Source organism: Oncorhynchus kisutch, linkage group LG4, assembly GCF_002021735.2.
Source record: "Oncorhynchus kisutch isolate 150728-3 linkage group LG4, Okis_V2, whole genome shotgun sequence".
NCBI lineage: Eukaryota > Metazoa > Chordata > Actinopteri > Salmoniformes > Salmonidae > Oncorhynchus > Oncorhynchus kisutch.
In genome coordinates, this window is record NC_034177.2 from 53,590,401 (window position 1) to 53,607,523 (window position 17,123).

General features: G+C 42.4%; 1 long non-coding RNA gene across 1 annotated transcript in view; it reads right to left on the reverse strand.

The window, feature by feature from the left end:
• Positions 1-1,240: 1,240 nt before the first annotated feature.
• Positions 1,241-17,123, reverse strand: part of LOC116374011 (uncharacterized) — a 29,952-nt gene continuing 14,069 nt past the window's right edge. The window contains exons 2-3 of the long non-coding RNA XR_004209792.1: positions 9,263-9,402; positions 1,241-1,291 (exon numbers count right to left, since the gene is read on the reverse strand). This is a non-coding gene — a long non-coding RNA (uncharacterized LOC116374011). The remainder of the gene's footprint in view (positions 1,292-9,262; positions 9,403-17,123) is intronic.

A 17,123-nucleotide genomic window follows, 5' to 3' on the forward strand; every position in this document is an offset into this window, starting at 1 on the left:
GCGTTTGAGGCTGATTACACTCCCGGATACGGGTTTGCTCGTCGCTAATATTTTTTTTCCCCATCTTCTGAATCACACTTGTACAGTAGCCAAATATTTGGAGGGGGAGGGGCAGGTAGTCTAAACAAGAAAATACAACGATTTTCAGCTTGCAAGGAGACACTGGAATACGTTTATGAGTAACAGAATGATGGATTTGCATGACTACGTTGCGTTCTGTTGTGGGACTAGAAAAAAAATGCCTGGAATGTCAAATAATATTGTTAACCGGTTCCCAAGCTTTTAAAATAAGGACTAAAATAATAGTCAAGATTCAGCATGTAAATTCGCTAGAAAGATGTGTCGGCTTTGAGTAATTGATCTCTGGTCCCCTCCCAGTTAGGGGGAGTGAGGGGCTCTACAGCAGAGTAGAGAACTCAATTGCTGATTGAAAACGGTTTTCTGCCCCTCCCAAAAGATAGAATACGTAGACAATTTGCCCTTTTTCTGGGACTTACCCACAAACAGGCCTGTGATTGACTATCCTAGCTGAGGGGGTACTCTCATATCTCTCAACATCGACAGAGCTCTAACTCCACAATAAGATGGGGTGCAGTCTAGTCAGCAGGCTGTTAACCACCCTGCCAACTTAGTGGAGTCTGCCAGTGTAATAAGCTCAGCTATCCCCATTGAGACCATGTCTGTGCCTTGATCTAGGTTGGGCAAAACTAAATATGGCGGTGTTCATTGGAATAAAGACCTCCATTCCTGTCATTATTGAACGAGATTGTGATAATATCTCACATCTCAAAATAGGGCTACTTAATGTTAGATCCCTCACTTCCAAGGCAGTCACAGTCAATGAACTATACTACCGGTCAAACATTTTAGAACACCTACGCACTCAAGTATTTTCATTATTTTTTACAGTGGACAGTGAAGACATCAAAACTATGAAATAACATACGGATTCATGTATTAACCAAAAGAGTGTTAAACAAATCAAAATGTATTTTTTATTTGAGATTCTTCAAATAGCCACCCTTTGCCTTGATGACAACTGCACACTCTTGGCATTCTCTCAACCAGCTTCACCTGGAATGCTTTTCCAACAGTCGTGAAGGAGTTCCCACATATGCTGAGCACTTGTTGGCTGCTTTCCTTCACTCTGCAGTCCGACTCATCCCAAACTCTCTCAATTTGGTTGAGGTCGGTTGATTGTGGAGACCAGGTCATCTGATGCAGCACTGCATCACTCTCCTTCTTGGTCAAATAGCCATTACACAACCTGGAGGTGTGTTGGGTCATTGTCCTGTTGAAAAACAAATGATAGCCACACTAAGCACAAACCAGATGAAATGGCCTATTGCTGTAGAATGCTGTGGTAGCCCTGATGGTTAAGTGTACCTTGAATTCTAAATAAGTCAGAGACCGTGTCACCAGCAAAGCACCCCCACAACATAATACCTCCTCTCCATGCTTAACGGTGGGAAATACACATGCGGAGATCATCCGTTCGCCCATACCCCTCGGAACCAAAAATCTTAAATTTGGACTCCAGACCAAAAGGACAGATTTCCACCGGTCTAATGTCCACTGCTCGTGTTTCTTGGCCCAAGCAAGTCTCTTGTTCTTATTGGTGTCCTTTAGTAATGGTTTCTTTGCAGCAATTTGATCATGAAGGCCTGATTCACACAGTCTCCTCTGAGCAGTTGACGTCGAGATGCGTCTGTTACTTGAACTCTGTGAAGCATTTATTTGGGCTGCAATTTCTGAGGCTCGTAACGCTAATGAACGTATCCTCTGCAGCAGAGGTAACTCTGGGTCTTTTCTGTGGTGGTCCTCATGAGACCCAGTATCATCATAGTGCTTGATGCTTTTTGCGACTGCACTTGAATAAACTTAAGTTCTTGAAATATTCCATATTGACTGACCTTCATGTCTTAAAGTAATTATGGATTGTCGTTTCGCTTTGCTTATTTGAGCTGTTCTTGCCATAATATGGATGTTACGGATACGGGTATCCTGTGTGTGTATCCTGTGTGTGTGTTATTCTTTTCTCTCCTTCTCCCCTCACAGGTGGAAATAATCACTCCCCAATCACTGCAATCAGTCCCCAATCAGTCACAAGACACAATTCCTCCTGTTTCCTACCCAATCACAGTTAATTTCCCTTGGTTTAAAAACCCTGTCAGTTGTTTTCTCTGGAGCTCAATCTCTGTAAATGCCGTATGTTTGTAGATCTCTCTGGTTCACTCGCTCCTACTATGTCTCTCTTTATGTATTGAGCACCTCCATATCGCTTTGTCCTCACCTGTGAGTATTGTTTTTGTTATGGTGTTTGGTGGTGGGATAAGGGGGAACCAAGACAAGTCGCCCATGGGCATACACTACCCGTAGGTAAACTTTGTTAAAGTAGTTAGAACTGGGTGGACCACCCACTGTATTTTTGGTTAGTTAGCGGTTGTTGAAATAAAAGCTTAGGGGTGTTTTTGGATGCTTATAGTTTCTTTCCTTGGGCCCAGCAGAGAGCTTATCTCCAAGCTATTTGCTAATGTTAGTAAGCTCTGTGTGAAGTATGCTCTTCAATATAGTTTTATTTTTGTGAGACACCAGAAGTGTAGTCATCTGCATAAAGAAAAAGACAGCAAGAACAAGCATCTTTCATATAATTAATATACAATAAAAACAGCAGAGGCCCAAGCATGCTCCCCTGCAGAACGCCACTACTCATTGGTTTTGACTGAGACAGTGAACCATTACCCTCTACTACTTGCTCCCTTCCTGATAAATAGGACTTTACCCAGCCTAGAGGAATACTGCTTATCCCCAGTGCCTCCAGTTTGGAAATTAGGAGATTGTGGTTAACTGTATCAAAAGGCCTTCGGTAGGTCAAGCAGTACCATTCCACACAGATTTCCCTCAATCTTTTTCCTGATTTCCTGATGAAGTATATTTTTCTAAAACCTGACTGAAAATCATACATTAGACCCTGTTTGTTAACATATTCATACATTTGCTCATGTACAATTCTCTCCAGGATCTTTGATGTTACACAGACAATAGAGGCCTATAACTCCCAGGGTCAGACTTTATCCCCTTCTTATACAGAAATATAACTTTAGCTTGTTCCATGTCCCTGGGAAAGGTGCCTTGTTCAAGAGAGAGATGAACAATAAGCATAATACAAGGGCCAATTTGCTCAGCAGAATCTATAAGAAACCTTGCAGGAATATTATCAAGGCCTGTGGCTTTGGAGCATTTAAGCTCTGCCAGCATACTGACTATTTTGGCTGTTGCTACCTTTGCAAAAGAAAAATAGTTTGTCTGAACCCCTAACTCTACATAATACTTCTAGACTTGTTTGCTTTCATACAATCCAGAACTGATGGGCAGCTTGCTAACCAGCTTGCTGGCAACAGAAAAAAAAAGAAAAAAAATTGAATTCATTGGCAACCTTTGCTTTTTCATATACCATCTCCCCTTTGATGTTCAGTCCAATACTCTTTAGTTAGTTTTTGGTAGTACTACTACAGCCTAGTTCCTTAAATGATTTAAAGCTTTAAGGTCATTTTTGTTTTCAATTATTTTCTCAGCAAATTAACCCCTCTTAGCTTCATCCATCCATGAGAAGGCAGATATCCAGCCAGATAATCTCCAGATCAGCGTTTAAATCCGATCTGACTTTAAAAGCAATGTCTGATCTTACAAACGCACATATTCCCCCACTGTTCTGATTCCAATTCTTCCTGACAGTAATTACCCAACTCAATTTCTGAGTCATAAACAGATGAATCCAACCATGTCTCAGTAAAACATAAGACACCCACCTCTGATTTGCAAACAAACAGGTGTATCTCATCGATCTTTGGTAGTAGGCTTCGAACGTTTAAGTGCACAAAATGTAAGCCTTTCTTCCCAAAGGCCTCATTGAATTCCTGATCCACTTGTAACTCGCCTCCCCCTGCGCTGCCATCTTCCCACTGCCCTGCCTCCGGTGGCCTCTGTCGCCATGGAGCACCCCTCCCCAGGTGCCACTCCATCGTCCTCACAGTGTCCCGTCACTCGCCTCCGGTTGCCTCCGCTCTACTGTGGACCACCCTCCGGTGCACTCTCCAACCTCGGTAAGTCCTCTGGTCCCACTCCACCTTCAGTGCTCACACACCCCGTGGATACAGCACACCGACAGCAACGGTAAGCTTCATTGACCCCTTGCCCAAAGCTAGAATCACTACATTTTAAATGAATCCACTGCGCGCATTCAAAACATACCAAAGCTTTGCTGTTACTCTTTATCCACCGTTCGCAAGAGGAGCATGGGTGCATAGGCCGTTTGATGGGGTTTGTGATAAAGTGAGGTCCAGGGCATTTTGATGGATATCACCTGATAAGAGAAGGCAGAGTTATTATAAGAGCTCCACCATTAATTTGCGATTTCAGACTGGACTTTGATGACCGTTTTGGTTTGTGCCAAGGTGCTATGAAAGTTTGGTATATAACATTCCTTCCAAATCCAAAGTGCTGGATGCCATCAAATGTGTTTGCATGACTGGGAAGTTGCTGAGAATTTACTATTCTTTCATGTAAATAGCAGATGCAATTATTTCCAGTAACATTTAAAACAAACAATGTAAAAGTGCTGCCACCATGCCGATCTTGTTTTTTTTTAGTGGCTCCCGTATTCACCATTCTAGATGCGGAGATGGCAGAGTTAAACTTCACTTGTTGAGTACGGTTCATAAATAAACTATTAATCCACTTGATCAGTAGAGTTAACACCCAAGTTGACCATGCACAAGTAACGCATCACCACCCTTTGAGGCACAGCAGGAAAATTGGTTTGAGTCTAATTGGGATGAGAGACCAGAGAGAAGTTGATTTTGAATTATTTTTTCAAAACACTGGGTTCGAGCCGAGGCTCTGTCGCAGCCGGCCGCGACCTGGAGGCCCATGGGGCAGCGCACAATTGGCCCAGCGTCGTCCGGGTTAGGGAGGGTTTGGCCGGCAGGGATATCCTGGTCTCATCGCGCACTAGCGACTCCTGTGGCGGGCCGGGTGCAGTGACCAGGTGTACGGTGTTTCCTCCAACATATTGGTGCGGCTGGCTTCCGGGTTGGATGTGCATTGTGTCAAGAAGCAGTGCGGCTAGGTTGGGTTTTGTTTCGGAGGACGCATGGCTCTTGACCTTCGCTTCTCCCGAGTCCGTACGGGAGTTGCAGCGATGAGACAAGGCTAACTACTACCAATTGAGGAGAAAAAAAGGGGTAAGAAAAGGAAAAATGTTTGTTAAATGGGTTGTGAATTGAATTAACTTTACAGTGAAAAAATCTCAACATATAAAAAGTCCCAGAAATGTTGCATACACAAAGCTTATTTCTCTCAAATGTTGTGCACAAATGTTTACATCCCTGTTAGTAAGCATTTATCCATTGCCAAGATAATCCATCCACCTGACAGGTATAGCATATCAACAATCTGATTAAACAGCATGGTCATTACACGGGTGCACCTTGTGCTGGGGACAATAAAAGGCCACTACATTTTTTTCACACAACAATGTCTCAAGTTGAAGGAGCGTGCAATTGGCATGCTGCCTGCTGGAATGTCCTCCAGAGTGACCAGCCACCCGATGAAATGTGGGTTTACACGACCGAATAATTTCTGCACAAATTGTCAAACTGTCTCAGGGAGCTCATCTGATTGCTTGTTGTCCTCACCATGGTCTTGACTTGTTCGGTGTCGTAACTGACTTCAGTGGGCAAATGCTCACCTTTGATGACCACCGGCACGCAGGAGAAGTGAAACAGTCTAAATTCTGGTTTCCGCTGCCATCGCCTCATGTATCAGTATGATAATGCACGGTCCCATATCGCAAAGATCTGTACACAATGCCTTAATTGAAAATCCATGGCCTGCATACTCCCCAGACATGTCACCCATTGAGAGAGTTTGGGATGCTCTGGATCAATGTGTACGACAGCGTGTTCCAGTTCTCCCCAATATCCAGCAACTTCACATAGCCATTGAAGAGGAGTGGGACAACATTCCACAGCCTGATCAACTCTATGCAAAGGAAATGTAAATTGGTGGTCACACCAGATACTGAATGGTTCTGATCCATGCCCCTACTTTAAAAAAAAAAGATATATCTCTTAAACAGGGAGGGAGACTTATCTCCCTCACCAACTTCAAACATCAGCTATCTGAGCAGCTAACCGATCGCTTCAGCTGTACATAGTCTATTGGTAAATAGCCCACCCTTTTCACCTACCTCATCCCCATACTGTTTTTATTTATTTACTTTTCTGCTCACCAATATCTCTACCTGTACATGACCATCTGATCATTTATCACTCCAGTGTTAATCTGCAAAATTGTAATTATTTGCCTACTTCCTCATGCCTTTTGCACACATTGTATATAGACCCCCCCCTTTGTTTTCTACTGTGTTATTGACTTGTTAATTGTTTACTCCATGTGTAACTCTTTGTATGCTCACACTGCTATGCTTTATCTTGGCCAGGTCGCAGTTGCAAATGAGAACTTGTTCTCAACTAGCCTACCTGGTTAAATAAAGGTGAAAAAAAAAAAAAAAAAAATCTGTTTTTCCAGTCATGTGAAATCCATAGACCGGGCCTAATTTATTTATTTCAATGTACTGATTCTTATATGAACTGTAACTCAGTAAAATCTTAAATTGTTCCATTTATATTTTTGTTCAGTGTATTTATTGTTACGATGCTATCAATTCGTTGATTTAGTGATCTACTAATTCTACAATGTGTTTTCTTGTGTTTTTGAAGTACTCAATTTGAAATATGCAATATTTGGTGGGGCACTTTTGTGAAACTTTTCAATGTTCGTATTTGGAAATGTTTGTGCCTGAAATGCTCAATTGATGCAGATTTTAAATTAATAACTAACTATGATTTACAGCATCTTGGGTCTGTCTTCACAGCATATTCCCCCTTTGCCTTTGGGAAAGCGGATTTTGTCTCACAGCATTCCTGCTGCGGTGGTAGGTTGGGAAGCTGTGCAGACAGTAGATGTTGAATTTCCAAAAATGTCTCATTACTGCTGGAGAATGACCAAATCATCATGATTAGCCCCAATGACAAGCTATATCAACTGTAAAACAGCAACCTACACAATGGAATGGCAACCATGATTTTCAGGGGTAAAAAAAACAACTCCTTTTGTGGACAATATTCCTTCATGCCAGCTGTGTTGCCAGTTCTCCGACTCAATGTAGGGGGTTCAGGGATGGAACAAAAAAAGTGGCTATCAGGTGTGTCACAGAAAATATAACATCCAAGCAGCAACCGCCAGATTATCTAACGTTAGTACCCAGATCCCCCGAAAATGCGGTATCAGACTCATCCAACTCTGATACTTACGTTATGGTCAGCGCTTGCAAGATCCACTGTCAACGATGGTACAGCATCAGTCTTCAGGATTAGCTTCCTGGTAAGACCCATTGAATGTTCTCCAACTGATCAAGCAACTACGCTAAAAACCTGCATTGCACATGTGACATGATCGTAATTTTCGGTTCAGCCTGTCCACCCAAAATGAAAAGCAGCCACTGCTGTCGGATATTTTCATTCTACGGAAAAGTCGTCACAACAGTCACACACATGAAAGTCTACCACTATCTTCGGTTGTACGTTCTCCTTGAACTAGCTACACTAATACACACACACAATCTCCATAGACAAACATTGGCAGTAGAATGGCCTTACTGAAGAGCTCAGTGACTTTCAACTTGGCAATGTCATAACATGCCACCTTTCCAACAAGTCAGTAAGTCAAATTTCTGCCCTGCTAGAGCTTCCCTGGTCAAATGTAAGTGCTGTTATTGTGAAGTGGATACATTTAGGAGCAACAGCGGCTCAGCTGCGAAGTGGAAGGCCACACAAGCTCACAGAACGGGAGTGGCTAGGCGCGTAAAAAGTCTGTCCTCAGTTGCAAAACTCACTGAGTTCCAAACTGCCTCTGGAAACAAAGTCAGCACAATAACTGTTTGTCGGGAGCTTCATGAAATGGGTTTCCTTGGACGAGCAGCCGCACACAAGCCTAAGATCAGCCAACTCTTGGCATGGCGGAGTGGTATAAAGCTTGCCACCATTGGACTCTGGAGCAGTGGCTCCAATCATGCTTCACATTCTGGCAGTCGAAAGGAAGAATCTGAGTTTGGCGGATGCCAGGAGAATGCCACCTGCCCGAATGCATAGTGCCAACTGTAAAGTTTGGTGGAGGCAGAATAATGGTATGGGGCTGTTTTTCATGGTTCGGTCGAGGTCCCTTAGTTCCAGTGAAGGGAAATCTTAACGCTACAGCATACAATGACATTCTAGATGATTCTGTGCTTCCAACTTTGTGGCAAGAGTTTGGGGAAAGGCCTTTCCTGTTAGAGCATGACAGTGCTCCGATGCAATAACAAGGTCCATACAGAAATGGTTTGTTGATCTGTGTGGAAAATGTTGACAGAGCCCTGACCCCAACCCCATTGAACAACTTTGGGATGAATTGGAACGCCAACTGCGAGCCATGCCTAATCGCCCAACATCAGTGTCCAACCTCACTAATGCTCTTGTGGCTGAATGGAACCAAGTCCCCGCAGCAATGTTCCAACATCTAGTGGAAAGACTTGCCAGAAGATTGGCAGCTGTTATAGCAGCAAAGGGGGGACCAACTCCATATTAATGCCTATGAATGTAAAGGTCGACAAGGAAGTGTCCACATGCTTTGGCTTTGTTGACAAAAAGGCATAAGCGCACATGATGATTTTAAGGTGGTATATAGTTAAATTAGTAAAGACACTAATTATGTTGCATAAAGTCAGAAGTAAATCTTTGGTAATGCCTGCCTCCTGAATCCAAGTGTTTGACACGGGCGGAGGGGACCAGTAACTTTATGATCAAACGTTACCAATGTACCAGCTACAGTCAATGTTCATACTTGGGTCACCCTACTTTGAACTGCTTAGATCAAAATATCATCCAATTTGATGAAAAACATGATTTTCACTATTCGGGACCTTTAACAAATGCGTCATGAATAATTGTTTTACAGCAATGTGTGTCAGTTTGAATGAGCTGTCATGTTGCATGAGTAATACATCAACTGATGCAATTAAGAGATTCTATCCACACTACTTTTTAGGAATTAAATCATGGTAGAATCTCTCTAGTCAATGCTTGCACAATGTCAACGATTGATCCACCATGATGGAGAAGGAGCTAGTGCACACACTGTATTATTATACTGTACAATTACTGACCTTTGACCTATGCACCTCTCCATCGTCATCCTCTCCTCCAACCCCAAGTATCTTCCTGGTCTTCAGCCGGCTCACCAGGTCTGACTGACTGTGTTTCTTCATCAAAGGAGGATGGGGCTTAGAAGCCATGGTACACTAACCTGGGTAGAGTGGGAGAGTTTTAACACACATTTTAGCACTTAAGGGGATAATACAGAGCTTGCATGGTCCTTTGATTCAGAACAATCATGAAAAAGATCGACAAGAAAGAGGGGCAAGAGTGAGAAATTTAGGGGAGAGAGTGTGAAGGGGGTGCACAGATGAAGCGGAAGAGAGAGATGAGGGCAGAGTGGAAAGAGTGAGTGTTCAGAAAACCTTGTAATGTCATTCCCCTGCCTTTAGATATCACAGGAATACAACCATACTGAACCAATAACACTAGGGGGAGAGTAAAGTATCTTATGCAACACCAGCATTATGTAAGATAGGACAGATGAGGACAAGCAACCATAGGGTAACCTACAGTAGAGCCCATACAATACAGTATCTCTATACTGCAGATACAGGTAGTACACAACACTATCGATGACAAATAGTCTTTGAAATCTTTCAAATAGGTTGAGCATTTGCTTTACCCTGCCTGGAGTGCCAGATGGGTGGGGTTTGGAGTTTTTGTGACTTATATTGATTCCTTTGCAACAGGCAAGCTCAATTAATCAAAAGTTATGTTACATGCGCTGAATACAACAGGTGCAGAACTTAATGTGAAATTACATACAGTACAAGCCCTTAACCAACATTGCAGTTCAAGAAATAGAGCTAAGAAAATATTTACTAAATACACTAAAGCAAAAAAAATGTAATAAAAGCAACACAGAATAACAATAACGAGGCTATATACAAGGGTACCGAGTTAATATGCAGGGGTACAGGTTAGTTGAGGTACATAGGTAGGGGTAAAGTATTTGTACATGTAGGTAGGGGTAAAGTGACTATGCATAGATAAATGGCGAGTAGCAGCAGTGTAAAAACAGGGGGGGTGGCATTTGATTAATTGTTCAGCAGTCTTATGGCTTGGGGGTGGAAGCTGTTGAGGAGCCTTTGGAATTAGACTTGACGCTACCAGGCGGCAATGCAACCGGTCAGGATGCTCTCGATGGTGCAGCTGTAGAACATTGAGGATCTGGGGACCCATGCCAAATCTTTTCAGTCTCCTGAGGGGTGTTGTTATGCCCTCTTCAAGACTGTCTTGGTGTGTTTGGACCATAATAGTTTGTTGGGGATGTGGATACCAAGGAACTTGAAACTCGACCGCTCCACTACTGTTGCGTCGTAAGCAAATGTAATGGTGTTGGAGTCGTGCTTGGCCACGCAATCGTGGGTGAACAGGGAGTACAGGAGGGAACTAAGCACGCACCCCTGAGGGGCCACAGTGTTGAGGATCAGCATGTGCTGTTGCCTACCTTACCTGGTGGCGGCTCGTCAGCTCATTGTTGGAACACATTTTCCTACTTCAGTCAACCATTCCATTTTGAATTTGTGATAAAACTATGTAGCTTGTGTATTACATTTTTATAGGCATTTATTTCTGTAGGCCTTAACGGGAGCTTGTGTGCAAACTCAGCACGCGTGTGCAGAGGGAGCGGTTGGAACGCAATTGAGTGAGTGAGACATGGACGGGAAAGGGAATTTAGGGAGAACTGTGATGGTTGGCTTGGTTTCTTTTTTGTTGTGCCCTTCAAATGCACATGTACAAATGGAACATGAGTCCAAGCAAATGAACGTGGTCTTAAAGACATTTTTATCTGGTTAAAGAAAGTTTTGACATCCATTCGATTACTCATGCCCATCCCTAGTTCAGAGAGAGTCCTAATGTGGATTAGTGTGAAAAATAGGTAAAAGGTGAGATTCACATCATTCTTACATGAACATGACTCTTGTTCAACACGTTGGCGAACTAAATAAATCAATTGGTCATCCATAAATCACCTTTTATAATCTGTATCATATCACACCTCACTCACTCATCCACATTGTGCCGGCAGCAACAAAGGCTCGACACTTCTGCCTACCTGTCTGGATATCTGTCCAATATGAGGACTCCTCGATGCAGAGAATAAGGACTATGGCTGGCTGGCTGGCTGTTTGTCTGCCTGCCTCCTTGTCAGTCGTCTATCTATAAGGACCATTGATGAGAGGAACAGGACATGCTGTAGGGATCCTATTGATCAGGGCTAATGAATAGAGCTAGAGGTCCAACTGAGGCCCGAATGGAACCAGGCTATTATCAGAACAGAGTAATGAAGGGGGATCAGACTCAGTGTCACCCTCCAGACCAACGCTTTGGGATGACAGAGACAAGTGTGACCCTCCAAACCAATGTTGTGACAGAGACAACATTGCTTGCCTGGAGGGTGACAATCTGGGACTCCCTGCTGCCCTTTTGTCTATAAGAACAAATCGTTTCAGACAGACAAAGAAAATGAACAACAAGAGGGAAATTAATGTTCTCTTCCTCTTAAAGTAATGATTTCCCGACAGGAAATTGCGAAGCAAAGCATTGAGTGATAGAGGGGCTTCATTTGTCCAATTGAAAGTGTATCAACACCGTTACACACAAATATCCGTAAGTGAAAGCAAAAAAACTTGATTCATTCATAAGCCAAATTGCCCAGCTGAGGTTTATTACAGGGAGAGAAACGAAAGAGTGCGAGAGGGACAGCAGCCTCTGGTAAAGACACGGGGCGGCGGCCTATGCATTTATGTGAACAGTTGATGCACGATATCTAAGGAAGTCTCAAGATTTTGCTCGCCTAAGGTAGAGTATCTCATGATAAGCTGTAGACCACACGATCTACCTAGAGTTGTGATCTGTTTTTTTCCGTAGCTGTCTACATTCCACAACAGAGCGAAGTTGGCACTAAAACCGCACTAAATGAGCTGTATTCCGCAATAAGTGGAAAACAGCTCAACCAGAGGCGGCGCTCATAGTGACCGGTGAATTTAAGGAAACTTAAATCAGGTTTACCACATTTCTATCAGCATGTTAAATGTGCAGCCAGAGGGAACAAAATTCTAGTCCACTTTTACAATCTGTAAATAGCACACCCAACTGCCTCATCCCCATATTACTACTTACCCTCTTGCACATCTATCACTCCAGTATTAATGCTAAATTGTAATTATTTCACCTCTGGCCTATTTATTGCCTACCTCCCTACATTTTCACACACTGTACATAGATTTTTCTATTTTTCTTTCTTATTGTGTTGACTGAACATTTGTTAGTGTGTAACTCGTCGCTTTGCTTTATCTTGGCCAGGTCGCAGTTGTAAATGAGAACTTGTTCTCAACTGGCCTACCTGGTTAAATAAAGGTGAAATATATATTTTTTTTAATGGATAAATCGTTTGTTTGCATATTGTATTAAACTGAAACATGTTCTTGTTTGTACATTTCTATTTTTAATAATTAATAAATCCCATTTGATGTGTGTATCAGGTCCGGTAATACTTGCCATTCTATTGCTTATAAGCCTTGTTATTTTGTCACAATTTAGTCAACTTATGAGTCTATAATAAGTAGGGGACTCCATATTTTCCTTGTTTTAATATAATGGTTTGATACATGGAATTGGGAAGTACTGCATTGAATGACGTGTGTTCTCATTCGTGTGAATAGGGGCACTCATTTGTCTCAATGTTGAATACAATTCTATGGGAAAGCCATCCATTCCTGGTGCTTTTATATGCACAAATGTTTTTAAAAAAGAAACTTAATTTGGGAAAAACGATTTAATAAAAAAAGATAATTGTGCTGATAATTGCTTCAGGGTTGTTGAGTCTAAGGCTATAGAATATGTCTGTTTAATTCAGATTTATATAAATTTTAAATGAGTCACATTATTTCAAATTACCCTATTTGGATCTTTTAAGTATAACTGGTTTAGCGTTTTCATTTTGTGAGAGCTACCAGCTTTCTTTACCATTACCTTCTTTTTTTTCAATTTCTGCCTAAAAAGACATATCTGAATCTAACTGCCTGTAGCTCAGGACCTGAAGCAAGGATATGAATATTCTTGACACCATTTGAAAGGAAACACTGACGTTTGTTGGAATGTGACAGATACAGCAGGGATTCACTGTTGAACTTCAAGGGGGATTTGGATGTCTTTTATCCAATTCTTTTTTTTTTTTTTTGCAGAAATTCCTTCTGGAATGTGAACTTTCATGTGCCTTAGAACAAAAGTTTCTGTAAATACACATGACTTATTTAGAGCCTAGTTGTTTTAGCCCGAGAAAAAGATGGAACCTTCCCACTAAATCAAATGTGTCACATACACATGGTTAGCAGATGTTAATGCGAGTGTAGCGAAATGCTTGTTCTTCTAGTTCCGACACTGCAGTAATATCCAACCTAACAATTTCACAACACTTATACATACATACATACACATAAGTGTAAAGGAATGAATAAGATATGTACATAAAACAAATATGACTGAGTGATGGTATAGAACGGCATAGGCAAGATGCAGTGGATGGTATAGAGTACAATGTATACATATGAGTAATGTAGGGTATGTAAACATGTGGCATTGTTTAAGTGGCTAGTGATACATCACAGCAAGATGACAAGATGCAGTAGATGGTATTTTATTATACCTTTTTAACTAGGCAAGTCAGTTAAGAACATTCTTATTTTCAATGATGTTCTAGGAACAGTAGGTTAACTGCCTGTTCAGGGGCAGAATGACAGATTTGTATCTTGTCAGCTCGGGGATATGAACTTAACCTTTCGGTTACTAATCTAACCACTAGGCTACCCTGCTGCCTGTAAAAGAGTACAGTATATACACATATGAGATGAGTAATGTAGGGTATGTAAACATTATATGAAGTGTCATTGTTTAAAGTGGCTGATACATCCATTTTTCTATTATTACAGTGGCTGGAGTGGAGTCGTCTATGTTGGCAGCAGCCACTCAATGTTAGTGATGGCCTTGAGCTGTTTTTCAGTCTCTCGGTCCCAGCTTTGATGCACCTGTACTGACCTCGCCTTCTGGATGATAGCGGGGTGAACAGGCAGTGGCTTGGGTGGTGGTTGTCCTTGATCTTTTTGGCCTTCCTGTGACATCGGGTGGTGTAGGTGTCCTGGTAGGCAGGTAGTTTGCCCCCGGTGATGCGTTGTGCAGACCTCACTACCCTCTGGAGAGGCTTACGGTTGTGGGCAGAACAGTTGCCGTACCAGGCGGTGATACAGCCCGACAGGATGCTCTTGATTGTGCATCTAAAAACTTTGAGAGTTTTTGGTGACAAGCTGAATTTCTTCAGCCTCCTGATGTTGAAGAGGCGCTGGTTGCTCCTTATTCACCTGTCTGTGTGGACCATTTTCAGTTTGTCCGTGATGTGTACGCCTGGGAACCTAAAACTTTCCACCTTCTCCACTACTGTCCCATCGATGTGGATAGGGGGGTGCTCCCTCTGCTGTTTCCTGAAGTCCACGATTATCTCCTTTGTTTTGATGACTGAGTTTGAGGTTATTTTCCTGACACACTCAGAGGGCCCTCACCTCCTCCCTGTAGACAGTCTCGTCGTTGTTGGTAATCAAGCCTACCACTGTAGTGTCGTCTGCAAACTTGATGATTGAGTTAGAGGCGTGTGTGGCCACGCAGTCATGGGGGAACAGGGAGTACAGGAGAGGGCTGAGAACGCACCCTCGTGGGGCCCCAGTGTTGAGGATCAGCGGGGTCGGAGATGTTTCCTACCCCCACCACCTGGGGGTGTCCTGTCAAAGTCCAGGGTCTTGAGTTTAATGACGAGTTGAGGGTACTATGATGTTAAATGCTGAGCTGTAGTCGAACAGCATTCTTACATAGGTATTCCTCTTGTCCAGATGGGTTAGGGCAGTGTGCAGTGTGATTGCGATTGCGTCGTCTGTGGACCTATTGGGGCGATAAGCAAATTGGAGTGGGTCTAGGGTGGAGGTGATATGATCCTTGACTAGTCTCTCAAAGCATTTCACGATGACAGAGGTGAGTGCTATGGGGCAATAGTCATTTAGCTCAGTTACCTTGGTGGTTACCTTTGCTGTATACAGGTAAGAGTCTAGTTACATTTTCAGATATATGTTTCTAATTTGGTCAGAAAGTTGTTTTCATTGCAAGTTCGTGTCCTGTACACCAGCTAGTGATCGTCATCTTGCCGGCACGCTATGATTTGTTTAGTAATATTAGTAATTATTAGAATTTGAAATCTCCAGGCTGCGTAAGGGCTATTTTACAAAGAAGGAGTGTTGCATCATGTGACCTGGCTTCCACAATCCCCAGACCTCAACCAAATTGAATGGTTAGGGATGAGTCAGACCGCAGAGTGAAGGAAAAGCAGCCAACAAGTGCTCAGAATACGTGGGAACTCCTTTAAGAATGTTGTAAAAGCATTACAGGTTCTTGCCAATGAAAACATAATTAAAGTAGTTGGCAATATCAGTGGGTTTTGTGATGAATGAGCTTAAACTTCATTTAAGATGCTCCAAAACTTTTTACCATCATTCTTTATATAATTTATTTGTTTCATGGTAGTTTTTTTTATTTGTAATTTTAAAATTCCATTTTCAGTAGGTTAATGTTTTTTCTGTGATTGAATCCACATTATATTAGCTCCTTTTCAATGACAAAACAAATCTAACTTTGCAAGATTGAGTCTGATTTTGTTGTAGGTAGAGCCAAGCGCACAATGGAGTAGAATTCTATTGTCAGGGGTAGCCCACAAGTGGTCTTTCAATTACCCACAAGTAATTGTGCTTTTCAGATCTGCACGTGTACACATGTTGATATTCTTCGCTAGTTGTTATCTATAACTGGGCTAAGTATAGGCCAGCAATGGGGAGTTACTGCTTCCTACAAGAGGACAAACCATGTAGGCTACATTTCAAGTTGTCTTTGAAAAAGCCAGTAAAAGGGCTTGAATATACAAATAATCCAGTAGGCAGACTGGTAGCCTACATTTTCAAATTCTCTGGAAAGTAGTTTCCTGCATCATTCAACAATTTACAGTGACTTATTTGGCCCATGGTGTTAGACCAAATAGCCACAATAGCCTTGTGGCTACCATCTAAAACTAAGGGTACAGCCTCAGCGTTCACTGTAAACTTGGCCATGAGTAAATTGGGAAACTGGAATATGACTAAAGAATTAATCAGGGAGGTTTTTCCACAAATATAGTTGAAGTCGGAAGTTTACATACACCTTAGCCAAACACATTTTAACTCAGTTTCCCAGTTCCTGACATTTAATCCTAGTAAAAAAAAAAAAAAATCCCTGTTTTAGGTCAGTTGGGATCACCACTTTATTTTAAAAATGTGAATGTCAGAATAATAGTAGAGTGATTTATTTCAGCTTTTATTTCTTTCTTTCATCACATTCCCAGTGGGTCAGAAGGTTACATACAGTCAATTAGCATTGCCTTTAAATTGTTTAACTTGGGTCAAACGTTTTGGGTAACCTTCCACAAGCTTTATCCCAGGCTTATCCCAGGCTGTGTCACAACCGGCCGTGACCGTGATTCCCATAGGGTGGCACACAATTGGCCCAGCGTAGTCCAGGATAGTGGAGGGTTTTGCCATGCGCACTTTCCTTGGCTCATCTCGCTCTAGCAACTCCTTGTAGTGGGCCGGGCGCCTGCAGGCTGGGTCGTTAGTTGAACGGTATTTCCTCCGACACATTGGTGCAGCTGGATTCCGGGTTAAGCAAAGGGGTGTTAAGAAGCAGAGCGGGCTTGCCGGGTCATGTCTCAGAGGACACGAGACTAGACCGTCGCCTCTCCCGAGCCCGTTGGGGAGTTGCAGCAATGAGACAAGATCATAGTTGGATCGGGGAGGAAAA